This window comes from Anser anser, assembly GCF_964211835.1.
Source record: "Anser anser genome assembly, chromosome: 16".
NCBI lineage: Eukaryota > Metazoa > Chordata > Aves > Anseriformes > Anatidae > Anser > Anser anser.
The window spans coordinates 9,512,237-9,533,721 of NC_139737.1; the positions used below are offsets into that span (position 1 = coordinate 9,512,237).

General features: G+C 37.8%; 1 long non-coding RNA gene across 13 annotated transcripts in view; it reads right to left on the reverse strand.

Moving 5' to 3' along the window:
• The window catches only part of LOC310882859, a 178,547-nt gene that overhangs the window by 42,629 nt on the left and 114,433 nt on the right, over window positions 1-21,485 (reverse strand). For 11 of the 13 annotated variants that reach the window (XR_014573185.1, XR_014573186.1, XR_014573187.1 and 8 more), the window contains 4 exons: window positions 20,999-21,179; window positions 16,759-16,912; window positions 12,918-12,983; window positions 9,541-11,126 (listed from right to left, as the gene is read on the reverse strand). This is a non-coding gene — a long non-coding RNA (uncharacterized lncRNA). The remainder of the gene's footprint in view (window positions 1-9,540; window positions 11,127-12,917; window positions 12,984-16,758; window positions 16,913-20,998; window positions 21,180-21,485) is intronic. The other 2 variants (XR_014573196.1, XR_014573195.1) reach the window with 2 other exon arrangements.

Below are 21,485 nucleotides of genomic sequence, written 5' to 3' on the forward strand. Positions count from 1 at the left end.
GTGACTACACAGACTTCTCTCCTGCCATATGTTCCACCTGTTATGGCTAGCTGGATAAACATTTTTTTTTTCAAAGCAGAACAAAAAATTTACTATCTATGTGTTGCACAACCTTTAGGCTGCAATTATTAATTTTCAGGTCTCCCCATCATATTCCTTCATAGGAACAATATATTTCAAGAAAGGCAAGCTAAGGTAAGAAAGAATTACCAAAATACTCCAAAAGGACAGGTCTCAACATCTCATGACCGCTGCCTGAATGCTCGCTGTCACTACTAGGTCTCCTCCACATTCATTGAAAAAGTAGTTTTTAAAAAATCAAACTGCTTTGAAGCTTATTTATATTATGGAAGGAGCACTGGCGGAAGCGGGAGACTTGCCCTTATTCTCTAAACAGAACAGAAGAATGTTTGCTAGACTGCTTCCTTCCTGCCTTCCCATTCTTGCAAGCCTTCTCTGCCCTTAAAAAGGATTTTGGATTTTTTGAAAACATAGAGCTATATTCATTTACTGTAATTGAATAGAGAAATAGAATATTGATTTGCACAGACTAATTAGACACAGCCCATCCATTTACATGAATATATGTCTTAACAGGCACAGAAAATTACAGCGACTACGCTTGAATATTGGGCACTCAATTTCATTCAGCCAGGCTTCTGAAGTGATGAAAACCAAGGCCTTGGATTTAAAATTTAAGTTTCTCTGAAATCTTTTCTGCCTTGGTTTATTACCATTGACAAACCATCTTTGCTTTGTTTATAATGTTCACTGAGTAATACAAAGGCCTGATACATATTATACTTGAGGTAGGCAAGTTACATGATAAATGGAGTTCATTTTTCTCATGTTGTTAATTTAAAGACTAGTAATGTATTGCTATACCAAATAAGCTGCTGTGTTCTCTGAGTCTTCGACCATATATCCTTAGTACAGAGGTTATTTTTTATTTCTATTGCACCACTGTGTACATAGCTTCTTACAATTACTGGTTATATGACAGGAGAAAGATTTCAGTCAATCATGGCCAAGAAGAAAAATGTTATTGTCCCACCTTTGCTGATAGTTTTATTAGCATTGGGCTAAATTCATTCCTAGGTAATGTCATTGATTCCAATGGCACTACAGCAGCAATGAATTATGTGCTCACATCCCATTTATTTATCTGTCCTTTCAGAGTTAGCCACTGCAGCTTATCTCTTCTATGTCCTGAAGATGGACAGTCCAATTTTTAGGGTGCCTTATTTAAGGAGTGGAAGAATTCAGCTCTTTTCACTTTGTACTAAATTAACTCAGCTAAGTTTCTTAGACATCAGCCTCATTACCAGTAAGCTAAAAAGCACTTCAACTCTGCATTCACTGCATATTTTGGTTATTTCCATCAGATGGAATAGTCTTAAAAGGATGCCCTTACTCCCTGAGTACCCAAAAACCTGCTAACTGGGCCTTCTGCCCTACAGATGTGGATTCAAGGCCCTGCAAATTAGGAAGGGTCTCTCACATTATAGAAGAGTGAATGCTCTACAGCAGGGGCTTGGGATGATGAGGGACAAATGCACATCGGTCAGCTCTGCCAAGTGTTACACCCAGCTGCTTTCTCTGCTAAGCTCCAAGACACAGCCCTGCAAACAGCTATCAGATTGACCAACAGACAGAAGAGAAAGACTGCTTTGAAAATCCCGTGGGGACTTCGATGGAAATTATTTCTTTAGGAAGGTTGGCAGTTTCAGCAGTTACAAGATACATGTTTCCTTTCAAGCATCTAAGCTCCAAGAGGTTTTTACTGCCGAGAAGTATGCGTTTAGGGATCCCAGCAGTGCTTCGGTGTTCTTCCCAGACCTGAAAGGGATAGTTAGATGCTTTCACAGAAATCCAGAGACTTCACTGAAGTATAAAAGGATAGTGTTTGGAGATTGGAGTCGTGGCTTTATTTTGACAACTTACTACAAAAGCTCTTAGTTTCCCATCCTCAAGTGACAAGCAAATCTTAAATAACAAAGATATCTAGGAGGCAATGTTGCTGCTTCTTTGATCTGGTCAGAAGAGTGAAGGTCCCTTCCTCTTCTTTAAGTCTAACACCTGTCATTTTGTAGTGATTTCAGGTTAATTGCTACTTATATTTGGAATTCATTACCTACTAAATTTGACTGGTTGATGAACTGCTTATGGCAAGCTAAGAAATGTGGAACTGGGTCAGTGAGAGCAAAAGTTGGTGCTCTTTATAGACGCTTTTAGAAGATGGAGCATTAAATCTAGTTCAGTGAGTGTTGTGTTTCTAAAGGTTTGTTGTCCATTTAGCTTTTTTAGCAAGAGACATCCAGCATCTTTTCTTGAACAGGGAAGCACATCACTATCTTTCTTACTTTATTTGATTAATGTAAATGATTTGCCTGCAGCAATCAGACTGTTTGCCAGGATAGTCATTATACAGTGACAGAGATTAGTGAGGTACTTAATCAAAGACAGCAGTGATTGATACTCCGTCAGTTTTGGTCTTTAATCAGTGAAGCTTTCATCCAATCATCAGCCATTAAAGAGTCTCATTTGTCTGATTACTTTTGGAGTATTGGACTTAAAAAAGAAATACATAAAAGTAGGCTATAGCCTTCCTGTCACAGTACCCAGATATATGACTGTGGTTACTTTTTCATCTTAGTGCAGGGAGGGAAAATAACACATATCAACAATTATTTATACAGGGTGGTTGGGTGAGATGGTTGGGAACAGGACAGGGAATTTTTCAGTTCAGCTATAGAGCACTAGTAGAACTTAGCCTCAGGTCAACAATGACCAAAACTCATTTTCGTTTGATAGCTCTTTGGAGGCCTCCTGGAAATGAGTTGGTGGTCTCAGTCCAGTTCCTAGAAAGCTGTAAAGTTGCCAATAAATTTGTCACTTTTCATTTTATCTCATAATGGCCAACCTAGATTATAGGATGAACAAACTGACCAAAATAACTCAACTTTCTTTCAGAAGGTTTATATAATTTGTGACATCGTGTTGAGTGAGCGGTGCCTGGACATAACTTACTCTCAGCTTTCTATGCACATTAGCAACATGTCCAATCACTACAAAATGGAAGATGTGTCTCACAGTGTGTACCATGAAACTACATAAATCCCAAGCAATTCTTCAAGAGCTTTAAGAATCTCCCAGGTTTGATGAATTATGGTATAAACAAAGCCCAAATTGGACTGTCAGGTAGTGTAGAGTTATTACAGAGAAAGAACGCTCAATTTTGATGCATAGAGAACTGCAGAAACAGCTGGTGATAATTGCACGGTGGAGGTAGATCCACTAAGAGGTGGAAATGTAAATAAAATGAAACTACTAGAGCTCTGAGATTCCACTTCCTCCCAACAGTCACATTTGAATGGAATGGGAAGACAAAAAACATCAATTAAATAGCTGTAAGTATAAAAGGTTCTAGAAAGATAAGATATAGACTGACTGAACCCAACCAAAGAATTAGGAAAAACATTCTTGTTCCACTTTCTCAGAATTGTTCATTTTTAAAAGGGGTGTCAGTGTCTGAAATTAGCACAATGGTAGGTGTACTCATAGTATCTCCAAGCTATATTGATACTCATTAGCATGCACATTTTTCATAAGCAGAAGGACATGGATGGTTCTGAAAATCTGGGCCTTTAGCCAGAATAATTCGTACCTAAAAATATGCCCTTATGCATATGATTGGTTATAACTGTACAAGAGTAAGTGAATTTACACAGGTAGAAAATCAGAGTATTCTGGAAATCCTGGACATTTGTGTTAAATAGCACTCAATTCTTACTAAATTAGGAAGACTGGAGGCAGATGGGGTTCCCCGAAATTGAATCAGAGGATGGTGCCAATTACAATTTAACTATGTGAGGAGGTAAGACTGGAAAGAGGCTTCGAGCTAAGGTCAGAGATGCCCATTATTTCAGCAGTGAAAGAAATATGGGTCTTGCCAGTGTAGATGAAGGTAGACACACTTTCCTTACTAATGTTGTCAGCAAAACCAAATCTTCACAGAATTCTGCAAAGCAGCTGGTTCAGCTATATCCCCAGGTCCCACAGTCATTTGGCTCAGAGAACTGTCCATTAAAGAGATATCATACTCTTACTCTTGGGTCTGTGTTAATGTAGAGGAGATGCATGGGTATGAAAGTTTGGTGCTTGAAAAAGGAAAAAATGATTTATGTGTGGCACATAAACCTGGTGCTTTGGAGCTGATCACACTGACTATTGATATCCTGCAAATCATTAAGTTTATTCACGCTATCTATATTTTCATTGCTGGAATGAAAAATGATTATGTTTAGGAATGAAAGCATGATTTCTCTATCACCACAATCCTTCAAAACAATATAAATTACTATCAAAACCCCGAAGTTTTTATTTCAGTTTTAAGTTAAACTTTAAAAAGGGTATATTGACTGTGTATATTCCTGACATCTGCAATTAAAAACAGGCATTGTGACAAGTGAAAGACTGTAGCAAACTGCAGTGGAACAGTAAATCCACACAGTACTACTATGTCGGGTTGAATTTTAACCAAGATGACAAAACAAGTAGTGACTGAACATTATTTTGTCCATAGACTTAGGAAGCAAAATTGACAGAACTTGTCTCCTTCCCAAACTTGAGAGCTCTGATTCACACCATGGCAAGCCAAGAGAAACTCCGCCAAAGTTGGCAACAGTTTTGCTATAAGAAAACTAGAAATCAGATTATCTGGGGACTTGATTATCAGAAGTAAAATGCTGAAGTCAATGAAGTTAGACTGATTCACACAAGCTATGGACCTATTCTAAAACTTACTCATCCAACTGAAGACAAACTCACTGCTTTGTACTGGTAGGTGGCAGAAGGCTATAAAGCCTTTCTGGTTTTCTGCCTTCCCCAGCTATGCTGCAACCACCTGAGACAGTTTTGTAGGCAGTACATAAGGAGTTTCCAGCTGCCAGCCTTATTCTTCCCAAGTAAACCTCTAATTTCCTGTATTGTCAGATGCAGTATTCTGTAAACAACCATACCTCCCTCAGCAGACTCATTTAGTAACTCGCTAATGGTCTGTGCTATTACTCATCAATGCTGCATTTTCTTGCCAAGGCTCAAATGAGACACACAAAGTGACAGAGACTCATAATGAAACACAACATTTTCATGCATATAGCAAACTGAAAAGTGGGGGGATACACCTTTCTTTCATGTAAGAAATCTTTTGTATAATCTAAGTCTTATGGTCCTATCTTTCTCAGACTTCTTAACAATACATAGCAGTTGTACACAACTTTTCATCAGTAGATCTCAAATTGCTTTACAGCGGAGGTCAGCATCATTACAGCACTGGTCAAAGCTGAGTCTCAGGGGAATACACCAATTTCACCAGGCTGCTGGCTCAGAATCATTTGATGTCGGAACAATGCATTTGATGTTTTCAGTTCAAAGGAACTTTCCTTGCTGTCCCACCCCCCTACCCCCACCCCACCCCCGCCTACCCATTATAAACTTTCTGTATTTTCCCCTTTCTCCTTCAGATAAGAGGAGTAGTACCCTCTTGGTCATCACCCTGGGTAGATGAACTCCACGAGGCGATTCACCTTGATTCACCTTAGGCTGTCCTTAAACGTTAATTGTTCTCCCTAGCCTGTCAAGTTAGCCACCTTCCTCTGGCTATTTTGAGTACAGCTAGAGGTACGCAAAACCCAGCACTAGATTCCTAGAATATAGAAATATATCCTCGTTTTTCCTCACATGTTATTTACATTGCAAAAGCATGCGAAGATCACAATGTAACAGCCCTTAACATTTGATTTCATTGCACAGACAACTTAGCCAAAGAATTTTCTACTTTGTTTAAACTATAGCACGGTTTATGACCATTATTTCTTATACTGTTGCTTAAAGGATTGCTTACCATATCGTTGCTACATATGCATATAAGGAACACATACAGGGAAAAATTCTCCAGCATTCCAATATATGACACTCAACTCCTGAAGGAAATAAAACTTTGAACAGGTTTCCTGACCCAGCAAAAGAACACTTAAGTGTCATCAGATGTTGTAACACACATGGTCAAATATAGGGTTGGCCTATTGACCCTCAGCTTTCCAAATACACTGGCAACTATTGTTATTGGCACGGCACTTTGGGATATTTTCTTTATGACTGTCATTAGCATTTATGTATTTTCATCAGAATGATTCTGTAAGAGTAAAAGATTCGTAAGATTCAAATAACTGGTCACGGACATATAGGCTGCATGAATCATCTGCACCTGGGCCTCCTCTCAGTTAATCTGCTACAGCATTATAAATAGTAGCAATAATCATAACAAAATATATCCACTGCAACAAATAATTTAACTGTACACTCAAATCCCTTTTACTGAGAAACTGTACAAATAGTACTGAGGCCTTAAAGTTTGTATTAAAATTGGTGGCCAAATTTCCATAGCTTTCCAAAATTAGATTAGTTTGGGCTGTTTTTGAAAATCACATTCTTATACATACCCTTAAATACAGTTTTATTAGAGACTTGAAGTTAAGTGTGTGCTAAAGCATCCTGCTGAATGAACAAGATGGTGTGACTGCATACAGCTGTGGGTCCCTGACAGTCTTGGGTTTGTATCTGTTGAGGACAAGGTAGCACCACAGCTAAATAAATCCTATCTGCTTGCTTGTGAGACACTAACTTCAGCTTGCCTTGCTGCATTCAGAACATGCTGAATTTTGGGAAGAAGGAACCAAAGAGAGTCAGACTTTTTGATGTCACAAAATGTCAGGGGAGATCAACATTTCTCTTCACATTTGTTTTTGTTCAAATGTACCACATGCCCGTAACATCCTTGCAAATGGTCACATACAATGTGCAGTGCTTCAACAACATTACTTCCACAGCCAAGGGTGATAACAAATAACTACATTGCTACCCCAAAAGAAAGACGCGTACAACTTTCAGGTAAGAGTATCAGTGGAAAAAGAAACTCAGTGATTCTAGCACTTGATGTACAAATGTGATAGTACAGGGTCTCAGGAACTCTCCCTGCTAAAACGGTGGGAGAAATTTAACCAGCTATGAAGAGTTTAGATCTTCACTGAGTTTCACAATGAAACTTTACTGAATGAAATTGGGTTCGAACTAACTTCAGAATTTGCAGCTATGTGCTCAAAAATCAGAGAAAGGTTTTAAAAAATATTTTTATAAACAAATTAGTTTCATGCCTTCAAAAAACATTTAAAAGGAAATAAGAGTATATTAATCCATGCGTTCTAAGGTTTATTCTCCGTTACATTCTGTATAATTAACTGTCAAATTGTTACCCACCAGCTAAACAAAATCCATAGATTTTATACAATACGTAATTAGGCAAAAGAAGCCAACTTACATCATGAATTCCTCCGCATCTCCTCCTGATTCAGAAGGTATCTTTCAGTCTTTACACCTTATTTAAAAAAGGATCAGTCCCAGCCTAATTTGCCAGATATTAAATACACACCCAGTGGCAGAGCAAATTTTCTGGAATTTCTGAGATTTCTGAGGAGAGTATAGATTTTAATCAATTGGCATATCCCTCAGGATATGATCACAAGTGTTCTTTTAAGTGGAAGAGAGAAAATATAACACCCACAAAGCTTCTTTAGACTGGGTTTCTAACTTCCATGGGTCTGGTAGAAAAGAAATGAAAAAAATCTGAAATGAATGCATACAACACGTGTTCAAATGCCAGCAACTCATGGGCATCATGGACAATGCAGTATTAAATTCTGATCTCCTAAGGGGGGTGGGGGTATTGTGCCCCATACCCTAACGGATTCCCAATAAAAGAAAGGGGAAAGACTTTTTAATCGTTCCACATGAATATACAGTATGTTAGTAATCCTCAAAATTATTGTTTTCCCATTCATAAATATGTGACATTTTTTTGATTTGAATTTGCTCAATCCATAAAAATAGCAGGCGTATAGCTACCCTGAATCTGAGTTAAGATTTTCAGTGTTAACAAAGGATTTTGTTAAAAATGAAAAATAAAAAGGTGGCACAAACTGCAGTCTCTGATCACCACAAAATATAGTTGTATGTTACTGCCACTATAAAGCATTAGTTTCACTGAGGAAATAATGTAAGTCACTGCACAGCTGGAATTTTACTCTTATTGATTATTCCTCTAGATGTATTTTAAATGCAAATGAGATTTTATTTCAGTGTAAAACTTACTGTGGAAAACATCTCAAGATAATATATGTGGAACTTCTAAAATATGTACATAAAAGAATGATTCTTTATGGTTTCGTAGTTATTGTCATACCTATATATTTTTTTAATTTAGTCATTATAAATAGATACCTGCCAGAATACAAAATGTGGTCATTATGCAAAGAAGTTTCAGCTTGATTTCAAAAGCAAAAGTTTGGAGGAAAAAAATGGCTAGACTGAGAAGAAGTAGTATTAAACTATGATCAAAAAATTAAAACACTACAGAAGTTTCAGGATACTGCTGACATTAAAAGTCCTTAATGAATAACACAACTCGTACAAACAGTTTAAAATCTCAGGGATGCAGAGACCAAATGAGCCATATCATTTATTTCACACACACTGCAGAAGAAGAAGAATTTCTACACTGAGATGATTAACTAAAAATCTCATGAAGCTGAACAACAAAACCCTAGAAACAGGAAGATTTTGACATGATGCAATCCAAGATTTCCAGGGTCAAATATTAATATTTATCAGCAGCCGATTAAGACACCAGATGAAATATTAACGCAAATTTCCTTTATATTGCCAGACCCCTGTAAAGATGAGTTAGTGTAAACGAGAATCATTAAATCAAATGAACAACTCACCAAGCAAAATAACTTTGACCACCTCTCAGTGAAATGTATCTGAGCACATTAACTGCAGACTTCTTTTTGAATATTAATACTCAGTTAGAGAAAAGTCAGGACTATAGGGAAAGTGCCGCAAGTGTCAGAAAGCAATTTTCCTCCCAAAAGTCATTTTTACTACGACATGGGAAATAATTAAATGAAACAAAGCAGGAAAAGTGGGGGGAAAAATGAAGGGAAATTAATGACTTCTCTAGGCTTGCATTTCGCAACCAAAAATAAATACAGAAAAGGGTCAACATTTATGAACAACAATTTGCAAAGACTAGCCAAGCTTATGAAAAAAGATTTGGGAAGGAATAAAATATCCAACAGTGAGAAGTCTGAAGTGACAATAAAATGAAGAGGAGACATACCCATGGTAGGAAAGGCTAAGGTAGAAAATAAAGGAATAACTAGACACTGTTGAGAAAACTAGTACAAAATTCTTCTGGCGTATAAAGAATGACATGTCAGTAGAAGAGAAGACCGACTCTTTAGAGACAGTCTGAGTAATTTACTGAGTCTACATGATGATTCTGCTAAAAAAATTACTTTATCATTTTTATCTACATTTGCAAAAATGATTTGTTGAAAACTGCCACATAGACATCTCTCCCAAAGAAACAAAATTGAATTATAAAGGAGATTGTCAAGAAAGACATATCCCAATACTCACATTTGACTGTAATACACTGCTGTGGGAATTGATGGTAGTCCCCTCCATGTAAAATAGCATGGCATCCGGGCAACAGTGTTTACAACACCTTACAGGAGAAGTTGAGAAGTCATTGTGACAACATTGTCAGAGTATAGTATGCTCTATCTGCATCTCTTCCCTCTTTCTACTTTCTTGACAGATAAAATTGGTGCAGTTGATTCCTATCATTCCTTCTTATCTCATTTGCTATTTCTCCATGCCAATGGAATTACCAGAGGCCAGAAGAAGAAACTTCAGGCAGCTTCATCAGATTCAAGTTGCCAGTTTGTGAAATTATGAAAATTGTGGGTCCAAGTTCTAATTCTGAAGGAAGTTACATGGGGAGGTAGTATTGATTTTCACAGTTTCATATATTGATCTTTCTTCTTTGAAGGAGAGAAAGTAACAGTGTGGGGAATGAAAAGCACTTCTTTAGTGATAGCATACTGGTTGCATAACCATTTTGAGAGCCATCCAACCAAGATAATGCAAATTTCCCGGTATCTGTAATGACATAATCACATGCATATCACAAAGTATCTTCCCATTTTGGTCTAAATTTGTCATATAGCCAAGTAAATTGTTATAGGCAGAAATGATGACATCATTTTCTACATTTTTTTTCCATTCACAAAGTGTATTTGGTTATCCATTTTAACTGTGTATTTAATTGGAAATTATTTCATGGATTTCTCTGCAGTTTTCCTGTCTTCCTTCCCTACCTTTCCAAACAACTAACCTCGGTGCTTGCTTCTCTGTGTGAAATATCCAAATTTTAAGCATTGACATTTGCTTGTTAATTTTTATTTGTGTTATATACATACAATTTCCGTCACCTATCTGGTTTTTACAAACACAATTACATACCAACAATACGCAGTTATACTTAGAGACAGCACCAGCCACCTTTGTATTAAAAGACTGAATAACAATAATTTGGAGCAGAGTCAAAGGAAAATACAGGCGCTTTTTGATTTCCACAACATGCAGAACAATATCCAGTTACTACACTGTATACCCGTATTTCTAATGGTAGTGACTTTTTTTTATTTACTGTGGGCCAGAATTACCTATATTTGCAAGGCATTTTTGTAAAGAGAATGTAATACCCATCATGAATGCTGAGTTCTGCTGTTATTGCTGTATTTGAATCTTATGACACAAACAAGATTCATGATTGGGGAATTTTTTTATCTTTTAAGTGTGAGCAGTGATAAATCACAAATTACCTTCTTTTAATTGCCTAAAATATGTATATGCAAGGAAAGTATCAAGATCTGTGCATCAGTTCTGCTACAGTTCTTACACCCGACCTACCATTTTATTTATGCCACTAGTATACAAGCCATGCCCCCTAAATATTTAATTAAAAGTACAGTCGTTCAATCGTTCAATAATGATCTCCTTCCTTCCAGTTTAAATGACTCTAGTCTTGGATAAGACATAACCCTGGAAAAATACATGATTATAGCTTTAGATCAGGTGCAATGTACCTTAACCCCTTCCAGAAATGAAGAACTGAACCAGTCTGTAAATCTGCCATGTCTTCAGGCTATAAGGAGGAACTGAAAAAGATAGGGTAGCAATATAAACAAATCTCAATTATTTAACACTTACTGAAATGCTTTTTAGTTATAAAGAAGAATAATACATAACAACTTTGGCAAGAAGGAGATTATTGGTCATCTCAAAAACCCCCAGGAGGCAACATGGACCATCATTTATTTAAACTGAATGTGGGTAGAGGAAGATGTCACCCACAGCAAGGTTAGAACACTTTCTCCTCCTTCAGCAAAAGGAAGTTTCCTATGGGTTTTTCCAGACCCAGATCACACAAGTCTAGCCTCATCACAGCATTAAGGACTGGGACAGAAGTGGACCAGAGTGTACACCAGTGTATTCCCACACCAAGATCGTTAACCACAAGGAGCATACTGAAGACACTGATTTCAGCAGAATTACCATCACTGTAAATTAGAAGTGCATCGACTCAAACAAGTCAGGCCACCAGGTGGCAGATCATTAATAGTTTAAAACCTGTCTTGGGGTCTGGTCATTATTTGACGTTACGATATTTTGTGAATATTAAGAGGTAGGGCTTCATTTAATAAAACAGCATTGGCTTTATAGAAGAATCAACTGTTTTGGACAGAAAACATTGAATTTCTGAAATAATTCTAAATGAAAAAAAGCCTTCTGGCTGTAATGTTTCCTATGCAAAATCTTTCAAGTATATACAGTTTTATATCTACCTGTAACTGCTGTTCATTAGCTGGTATTTAGGCATGCTAACTATAATCAATTTGAGAAGAGACTGAGAAACAGAACATAATCAAAAAGCCTTGTTAAGACTTCCTAGTGAAGAATTAGACCGAGAAATACACAATGAAGAAATGCACATTATTTTGAACACAGTATTTGGTACAGAGTAGATACAATGAAGGTGTATCCTCTCTGCTGTTTGTCATTAACAGATGCACAACTAGTTATATTTAATGTGCTATGACTCCTACATTTCTTTACCACCTAGCCACTTTATTATTGCTGCTCAAGATATTTGGCATGTGTATGTTGGAGTGACTTGATTTAATTTTATGGAGCTATACCAACAGATTCAGGCCAGGGTTCCAGCTGTTATTTGTCAAATAGATTAGGAGCTTTCTTTTCTATAGTGTAGTGTGGGAGACCTCAAGTAAAATTCTTCCCCATGGCAGCTAAACAAACTAGTGTACTGGGCAGTGTATCATCATTACTACTATGTGAACAAACGGACTTTGGATCTTCTAATCAAACCTCATCTCTCAAAAGCAAGAAAGCCCCTAGGACCCTTGAAGCTCCTCAAGCTTAATTTGTGTCAGCAGGAAATCTTCCCTAGTCTATAGGTAAATAGTATGTTTTATTATTCTAGTTTCACAAATTCCAATAATCATATTTAGATTTTGGACTTTTTAACATCTCAAAGAGGGCTTAAGCATGGCAGAAAAACGGAAAATGATGTGGTTGCACCCATATCTTACCTTTACTTCCTTTCACAGAGGCATGTCATGCCAAAACTTGAGATCTAAGGTTTTCTTCTCGGCACTTTTTCCAAGCAAAACAGAGCTGCTCTTCCATAAACTCTAAACTACCGCCATCAGTCTCAGTGAGCCACTACTCTGCTGAAACTGAGGCAGCAGCAAGACTTACCCGCAGACCCATAAGCAGTATGGTTACGGGGGCTTATTCTCAGAGCATCCTTTCCTCTGTTGTTAGAAGCATAGGCATAAGTACTAAAATACTGTAAATACCTGTCACTTTCACCAACACACTCTTTTACTTTGAATTCTGTAGTTACTATTTCTGAGTTGTAGACCTACCTCTGTCATCAGCATGCCATATAACCATGGACAGCATTTCTTCCCTTTCTGTTTCAGTTTCTCTACCTGTAACACAACGATAATGCTTATTTACTCACTCAGTACTTGTGAAGTGCCAGCAGCCAGTATTTTAAAGCATGCCAAAATTCCTAAGTGAAAGGTATTAATATAATTCAAAGATTGCAATGCAACATAGTAGTATATTAATTTGAGTTGCCTTGCATCGATAGCTGCAGGCATAAATCTGTTTCTCTCTAAAGTGAAGCACAGTTTTTTTCAAGCCCTACAAAACCTAGATGGTCATTTTAGTTAAAATGATGCAGGAAGATCAGGGGCAAAACCAATACTATTTCACAAGCTTGTCTGAGTTTTAGTTCAAAATATTCATTGCTTATGGAAGCAAAAGAGGACTTGCACTATAGAAAATAAACATGAAAGTAGTTGCTAGGATTAGTACTGAACAGTTAGACCACTCTCGTAGGTGTAACTATGCATTGAAGCTGACACTGTTCTACCATGAAGTGGTTAATTAGTTTCTTCTTGAGCGACAACTATGCTTACAATGGTGCGTAAGAACAGTAGTGAGGGTTTTGTTCAAAAGCTCAAACTAAAAAGACCACGAAGCAACCTTTCACTGACACAGAATTTATTTTTTCCAGAAAGCTTTTAAAACTTCTCCTACATAACTGAATCATACCAAATATTAGTTAATAAATACACTGTAAAGTTTTGTTTTGTTAGCTGTTGAGTTCATATAAATACACATGGTATGTTATAAGTACCTTCTACAGATTTGCCCTTGTGGTGACATATTTTGAGCCTAGAGATCAGAGTTCAGGAAAAGCATGCAATAAATTAATGAAGCAAAATGAAAAAAAAATCTCTTTTTGGCTAGATCCTTCTTTGCACTGTAATAAGAGTAATTTACTAGACCCAGCTGAATCTTAGAATATGGTTTTTATGCACTGACATATACACCCTACACAGCACTGCAGACGAGGTTTTAAAGTCTTGCTCTTCCACTGAGTTTCAACACCAGGACAGAAATAGCAGCAGTAGAGGATTACAAAATCCTCACATGCCAGGCAATGAAGTAACTCTTCTCCTTGCTCCTTGGGGAAATCCAGTGTGATTAAAAGAAAAATAATTGTCCATGTTCTTATTAGGCTGGCAAGCCTGAATCTCTGGAATGGGATCAGACATTGGCTGTCAAGGCTTTTGTGAAATTGTATAGTGCTCCAAAACTATACAGCCGTCTCCAGGAAGGAGAATGCAATATGAAACTGTTTTTCAAAGAAAAAAAAACCCTCAATTTAAAATTAGGGTTTGACATAAATCCAACAGGCTGCTGTTGGGTGTTACATGAGGGATAAAACTGGTCCTGTTGCATTAGCAGTAAATGGATTGCTTACTCTGAAACAACTGTCATAATTTGGAGTGAAGAACACGTTTCATAGTTGATAAATTCTAACATAGTTAATGTTGTGCCATTCATGTTAAAATTAAAAGCTTGATTTGACTAATGTTTTCAGTTATGTCATTAAGTATCACCCATTTAAAAATGGAAAAAGTTTTCAGAAAAAGCCATCTATCTTCATACAAATCTAAGCTGAACTTACTATTGCACAGGTTTTTAATTGTAACCAGTTTTATCCGCATTCCTAGTTACAAAGGAACAAGCAGCTCCCATGCCCTCAGTAGTGTCTTGCAATTCACCAAAACACAGAGGAAGCTTGTTAGCATTGCGATATAACATATTCATTGTATGCCAGCTGACGTATTGCAAAGTTTGCATCTGTTGGCATGAAGATAGATTGATATTAGATAGATAGGATTCGTTCCGATTTGACACCATTCTAGCCTTCATTGTCCCTGCTTTCAAGCTAAGTAAAGAGCTATTTCCACAACAACTATGGAACAATTCATTTGTATCCTTTCAGAATACACAAGATCATTACTTCTGTGGCAAAACAGCCTTGTGATGGAAGGCCCTTCTAAATGATAAATTGCGCTTTTAAGAAATGTTGTTTAGAAGGCTACAATCCCAGAACTACTCTCTCTTGTATTCCTAACCTGTGTGCGTTGATAAGCTGGTGAGAGTTTTGATTTTAGTAACTATATTTCACTACTGTAAGTACATGTTTGTTATGCAAATATTTTCAGACACTGCGTACATTCAGTTGCAATCCACTAACCAGGTACGTTTGCATTCCCATATTTAGCTGCACCGCAGTCATGGGAAACGTACATACACCTTAAAAGCATACTTCTCTGCATGTATTTGCCAATTTTTAAAAAAATGTAGCCCAAATCTTGGCACATTCAAGATTATTTGTAGGATATTTAAAATAATAATAATAATAATAATAACAACAACAATAACAATAGTAATAATAAAGATTTGCAAATGCTTTAAGCAATCCATGAGTGAAGTTGTACTAAGAAAAAATTTAAGGCAAATGTATTGCAAAGTCTAAGTATGCATAGTCAGTTTCCCCGGGCAGCCAGTTCAACTGTACTTCAACAATGACCTTAAGCCACTGTCCCCTTTTGATTTTCCCTAAATTTCTGTAATCCAATAGGAGTTCTGCTCTAAATAGACAGTTTCCTTATGAAGAAGATAAAAACAAAAAAGTAGTGATTTTAGAAGAATTCTGAAGCACTACAACCACCCAGTCATAGAGAATACCATTTGTACTCAAATTGCTATTGCAAATGAGTTACACCCTCATTCGTACTTTGGCAAGAAGTCACGTAACTCCACATTTACAGAATCTATAGTAAGATTTAATGTGTTGCCTGGTAACAGTGGTATTAACAGTTTTAATGCACATCTAATTTTTGATGTTTATGGAGATGTTCTTCCATACTACGACACCTGAGCACACACTCCATTAAAGCTTAAATAACTTAATACTATTAATAGCACTGTCATCCAACATACTACATTCTTCTGTACCAGCAAATGACAAATAGATCAGACGAGCTTTTATACAATGCAGTTTCCTTCTCTGTGCAGATGCAGGAGATAAGGACACATACCACACAGTACAGATATTCTAAGAATTTAAAAACAAAGGCATATGCCATCTAAGCTAAGTAATCTGGTGTACAGATGTCTTCCTTCAGCATAAATGCCACCTAGCCTTGATCTGACTGTACCCAGTAAACCTACCTTCTCCAGTGAAATATGCTGGCTTGACCTTAAATGCAAACATGACTTCTGCAGATTTATTGTAAATTTAATCCCATTTCTTAGGTCTGAATGCAAGGATTTATGCTCAAATTCACCCCTGATGTAAGCTATGCAAACATATCAATAACAATCTTTAATACCTAAGTACTTCAAACAGAACATAAACACTACAAATACCCTTTATGTAATATCTAGTTAAAAACATATCTTAAAAATATATGCCTCTTGGTATTTCTTGTGAACACATCTCTGTTTTGTGCATACATTTTTAGATGTTAATGCTAAGGTATTTCTGAACTCTACACTAAAGCAAGTACCCGAGGAAGTTTGACTTTTAATCTTAAATTTCTAAATAGACATCAAAAAAAAAACAAAACTGTTTGCTCTTCCATGTTACTCATGTCACAGGTTAAATATTTTCTAATACATAATATGCTCTATTGGGTGTCCAGCTCGATGGCATTCAGTAAGGCTGATTCTTTTACATGTTTAATTTAAATCCAAATTCTTGCTAATTTGTGTCTGGATTGCTGATGAATATCAGCCAGAATTCACTCTGCTCTCTTTATGAAGTCCACACAGAGGAAAGTACAAAGTTTCTTGGCTTCTGGAAAGAACCAAATCTGTGACATTGTATCCACTTACATTGTACATTAAAGGGGGATTTGAGCCCTGGGCTGTAGGCTGGGGATCCCCCCTCATGTCCGGAGTGAGACCTGGGGCTCAGCTGGGAGCTGGCAGCTAGCAGCACTGCTGTCCACCTGAGACTGCTGCCACACTCCAGTTCTTTTTCTTCTCCCTGTGTTTAGGAGCCAGAGTAGTGCTTGTTACAAAACGGTGCAATTAGCTTATAACAAATTATAATTACGGTACATCATAATTTAATACATAGAAATTCCTTTAGGCAACAGAAAAAAAACCACACCAGAATTTCGCAAGAGCAGCACTGTCCTGCTGATGCAGAAGCCCCACCAGCAATGCCACATGGTCAGAGAAGAGCAGCTCCAGTGTCAGAGAAGTCCAACTGCACATAAGCCCCTTGCTCCTCAGCAGCTCCTCCTGGAAGGGTCTCTGAATGTTTGCAGGGCAGAGCTCCGAGCTCCTATGCAGCTCCTGCGGACGGGAGCCCTTCTCGTATACAGTCTCTCTTTGTTGCTGCCAGACCACACAGATCTCCTTACTTCTCTAGGCAAGTTTACATCCATATGATGATCTAAGCCACTACACTGAAGTCATCCTTTGGAGAAGAAAAGGAATTCCCGGGGAATTCCAGTTTCCTAATGCTCCTTTGACCATGGTAAGGGGCTGCAGGACACAGACAAAAAGGCAACACTGCCACTGCAGCTGCTCGCTGAGAGCACCCCTATGCCACTGGTTTGGCAGGTGGCAGGATTCAGATTAGTGTGGTTTCAATGCTTCAGCTTAAATCGATGCCATTTTTAAGACACGGCACTTACACTTACTTCAGTGCCTCAAATCATTCAACCCAGCATAACCTAAAAACTTGGGTAACCATACACACAGCCATCAAGAGACTTTAAAACTACACAGTCACTTCTGAACAGCAATTACTGCAGTTACAGGTTTGTGGACTGCATGCTGCACATGTAACTGAAGCTGGAGCATCTGATTAGCTATGCTCTTTCAGGTTTCAGATTTCCTCCAAGATGAATTATCTAAATCTAATAAAAAAAAAAATCAAAAAACCAACCCCAATTATTTAAGCCTCTCTATAGAGTAACTAATGGTGATAAAACAGAGGTTCATCAACATTTCCATCAGGAATTAAATTGTTCAAATATCTAAAAGTAATTAAATCCATAAAAACTCCTTTAGTTATTTATTTGCATTTTTACTAGTCTCTAATAGAAGGAACACCATTTAATACCCCAGATGCCCTTGGCAGTCTTTTGAAGAAAGTAATAAAAGATAATAAAAATACCTAGCTCTTACACGGTACTTTCACTAGTAGACCTTAAAGTGCTTTACAAAGTAATTAAGTCTCTTTATAGGCTTTAGTTGCAGCAAGTGAAAATCATGTCTATACATGTGTATCCATGTTTTGCACATAATAGTGGTGTACAAGCAATATATTTTAAAATTATCTTAGAGACAGCTCAGTGTAAAAAAACACACATGTACTCTAATTTATCACACTCTTTAGAATTTGTTTTCCTGAAGGCTGGAAGAAATGGTGAAAACCATTTGAATATTTCAAGGCTGTCAAGAGTAACATATGATGCATTCAATTCCTGTAGGCTTATGAAAGTTAGTTAACATTCGGATGTCCATCCCCAGATCGTCATTCCTTGGTGCCAGAGAAGAAAACAATATGAGCCTCTCTTGCCTACAGTATACAAATAATAAACCTCTTCAATGGATGCACTGTTGCAAAATTGCAACACTTTTATAGTTCATCATTCTGATTTCTCTACTCAGAGACCCTGTGGGTGAGATTTATGCATTAAACAAGAACTGTGATCACGACAAAGTAGCATCTTTTGAAACATAACCAAGCTAGCTTCCTGGAAGTGAAAAAAAATGCTTCAAAGAGGACAAGATGCTCAGCAGTTGTCAAGTTGCATTTCAGTTTTAAAGAGAAAAAGCAAATGCACTTTCGGTTCTAGTTTCTTTTTATTAATCTGTGTTTTTGCTTTGTATCATTCAGATGTACAAAGCTAAATCTCCATCTGTTGAGAAGTGTGGGATGTTGAAAACTCTGCTTTCATGATGACTTTCATGATCTAATTTAGATCTCAGCTAAAGATCATTATTCAGGAAACTCGAAGTTTCTAAAGCCACATGTTAGGCTTTGACTGACCTACTCTCTTTTCGGAGAGGATAGTCAGTCATGAAATCTCCCTAGTCTCAGATCAGGCTGAGGATTACGGTGTATCAACTATATCACTTCATCTCATAAACATCTGGAATTTCCTCCACAACAACTTTTATAGTAAAAGATCCCTTCTTTCACACACCAAACTATTACTTAGTAGAAAGCAAACATATCTCATAGTGAAACATTGGACAGCCTGAGCTTTCCCCTTATTCTCTCCTGTACCGACATACTGGGATAAACACCTCCCTCTGCAACTTCCACAGGCTTTCTTCCAGAAGTGCCCCCTGCAGGTGATGCTCACGATACCTCATGTTTGACAACTGTATTTCTTCTTAAGAAGACTTTAATTATTTAGCGCATCCTTAGAACTTCTTGTCTCCTGGAAAAAAAAAGTCCTCAAAAAGCACACACGTACGTGACTGCCACGTCTGGCAAGGCATTTTTATCTCCCAGGTTTTCTTCTGCATGAATGCCATGTAAGTTTTAAAGCAGGGATATTCCACTCATGAATTTCCAGCACAGGCCTGGCTCCATACTTCTCCTGTGGCTGCTGTCAAGCACCTCATGCTCCCTACTTCCCCTGCATTTTCAGGAAACTTTCCACCTCTGCCATTTCTCAATTCTCTCCCACGTTCCCTTCCCTCCTCTCACACAAGGCCTCCCTCTTCTCTTGTCTCCAGACAGTCCCAATGGATCCCGAAATGTCCTACCACCCACTCCTACTCCTCCTGTCACCCTTGAAAATAGCAAAGACTGAGCTTTTATGTTCTCTCTCTCTTTTGCAAGACCTCCCTGTCAAACCCTTACCACCTGCCTCCTCTCTTCAGTTGCCTTTTGCTGCTCGGTGTTCCGAAACACAGCAAAAGACCAAACACACACAGGATGACTGATCGCACTTTGACAAGCACAGCTCACCTCAAGAGGCAGTGCGTGCTGTTTGGCTAGTTCGGAGCCTGTCATTTACATCAGGCAGCCGGGCTGTTAGAGCAGCTGTAAGTCAGGCCACCCGGCCAAGCAGCATGAATTTACATCCTGCTTCATCAGCCGTTGGCTTGTGGGACTGGGCGTCAGTCCTCGGGTGCAGGAGGAATGCAGGCTGCCTCTTAACTGTCGCTGTGCTACACAAATCATCCTGCAAAGTACATGCCACGCAAGTCTGTCACTGAATCTCCCTCAATAGCTAGGTGACATATCAATATTTCTAGATTTTTACACAGCACATTTACACAGCATGTGTCGTTTGTACCATTATTACATTTAGCTCCCCTTCTGTCTCAATCTTATGTGACATACTATGTTTTACTTCAAAATATGCACATGCCCTAACTTTACTTGGGAATGATAAATAGGATCTTCAGAAAACTATGGAGCATATGTTTGCTTCTACTAATTGATATAAACTGTTGTCCTTTTTAGGGAACTCAGTTCAAAATAATTCTACACTTATTGGATTTAAACCAGAATACAGACTGTTTCAAGGTGGATGGCTGATGACAGTGTGCTGCCTGATAAGCTGACTGCAAAGAAGGGATCCAAAGCAACTCGTGTCTAGTGAGGGCAGCTGTTACTCCATCAAGATATGACTATTACAGAATGATGCTTGGTTTCCCTGCCTGCACAAATGGTAATAGTATATGTTTACCTGCTCTGAAGTTCTGTCATCTGATTCTAGCACTTTTGTATAGGTGACAAAGATTATGATAAGCCCACATTCAGATGGTTAAAAAAATTGTGTGTACCAACATGAGTAAGTTTATGCTATGAAGAAATGTTACTGCTTACAAAAAGATGGATGAAAAATGACTTGTACAAAGTGATCTGCTAATATAAATAAAACATGCTTTACAGAAAGTTAAATAAAACTGCCTGGCATAATTAGATAGTACAATTCCTTGTAAAAAAAGGCCACCAACACAGCAATACTGAAAGAATAACTATCTAGAAGAACTGAACAAAGGACTGGTAAATTATTTAAAAATATATACTAAAATATCCATTTGAAACAGACTACCATTTCTTGTACACGATGAGTGCTTGTAAACTTACTGAATGAATTGTTCAGCTCATGCCTTCAGCTCCATCCCATCTTTCAAGGTGAGAGTCACACTGGGAGGCGCAGTGGAACTGGATGGAATGGGAAGGACCGCGCACCCCTGTGCCTCGGTTCCCAGCGCTGGCAGCCATCCGAACGGACTTGTGACTGTCCTTTCCCTGTTCCCTTGCCCTACTGCTGCCATACAGAACAAAACCTCAGAGGAATGCAAGGATATGTGAGACATATCAGGCTTGTATCATCAGCAGGTATCATCAGGCTTGTAATGGTGGAAGACTTTTCAACCTGTTTTAAATGTGTGAGCTTGCTGATTTCAGTCTGTACTTCTTGAGTAGCTTTGATCTCAGAATTGGCCTCATGTTTAATTTGGTTTCCTTCTTGCTGTGGAATAGTAAATTTGAACTTGCCTTTCTATCTAAATGTTATGACTGAGCAATCAATTAAACATTCAGTGGTGCAGCGCAACAAGATCTTTGCACA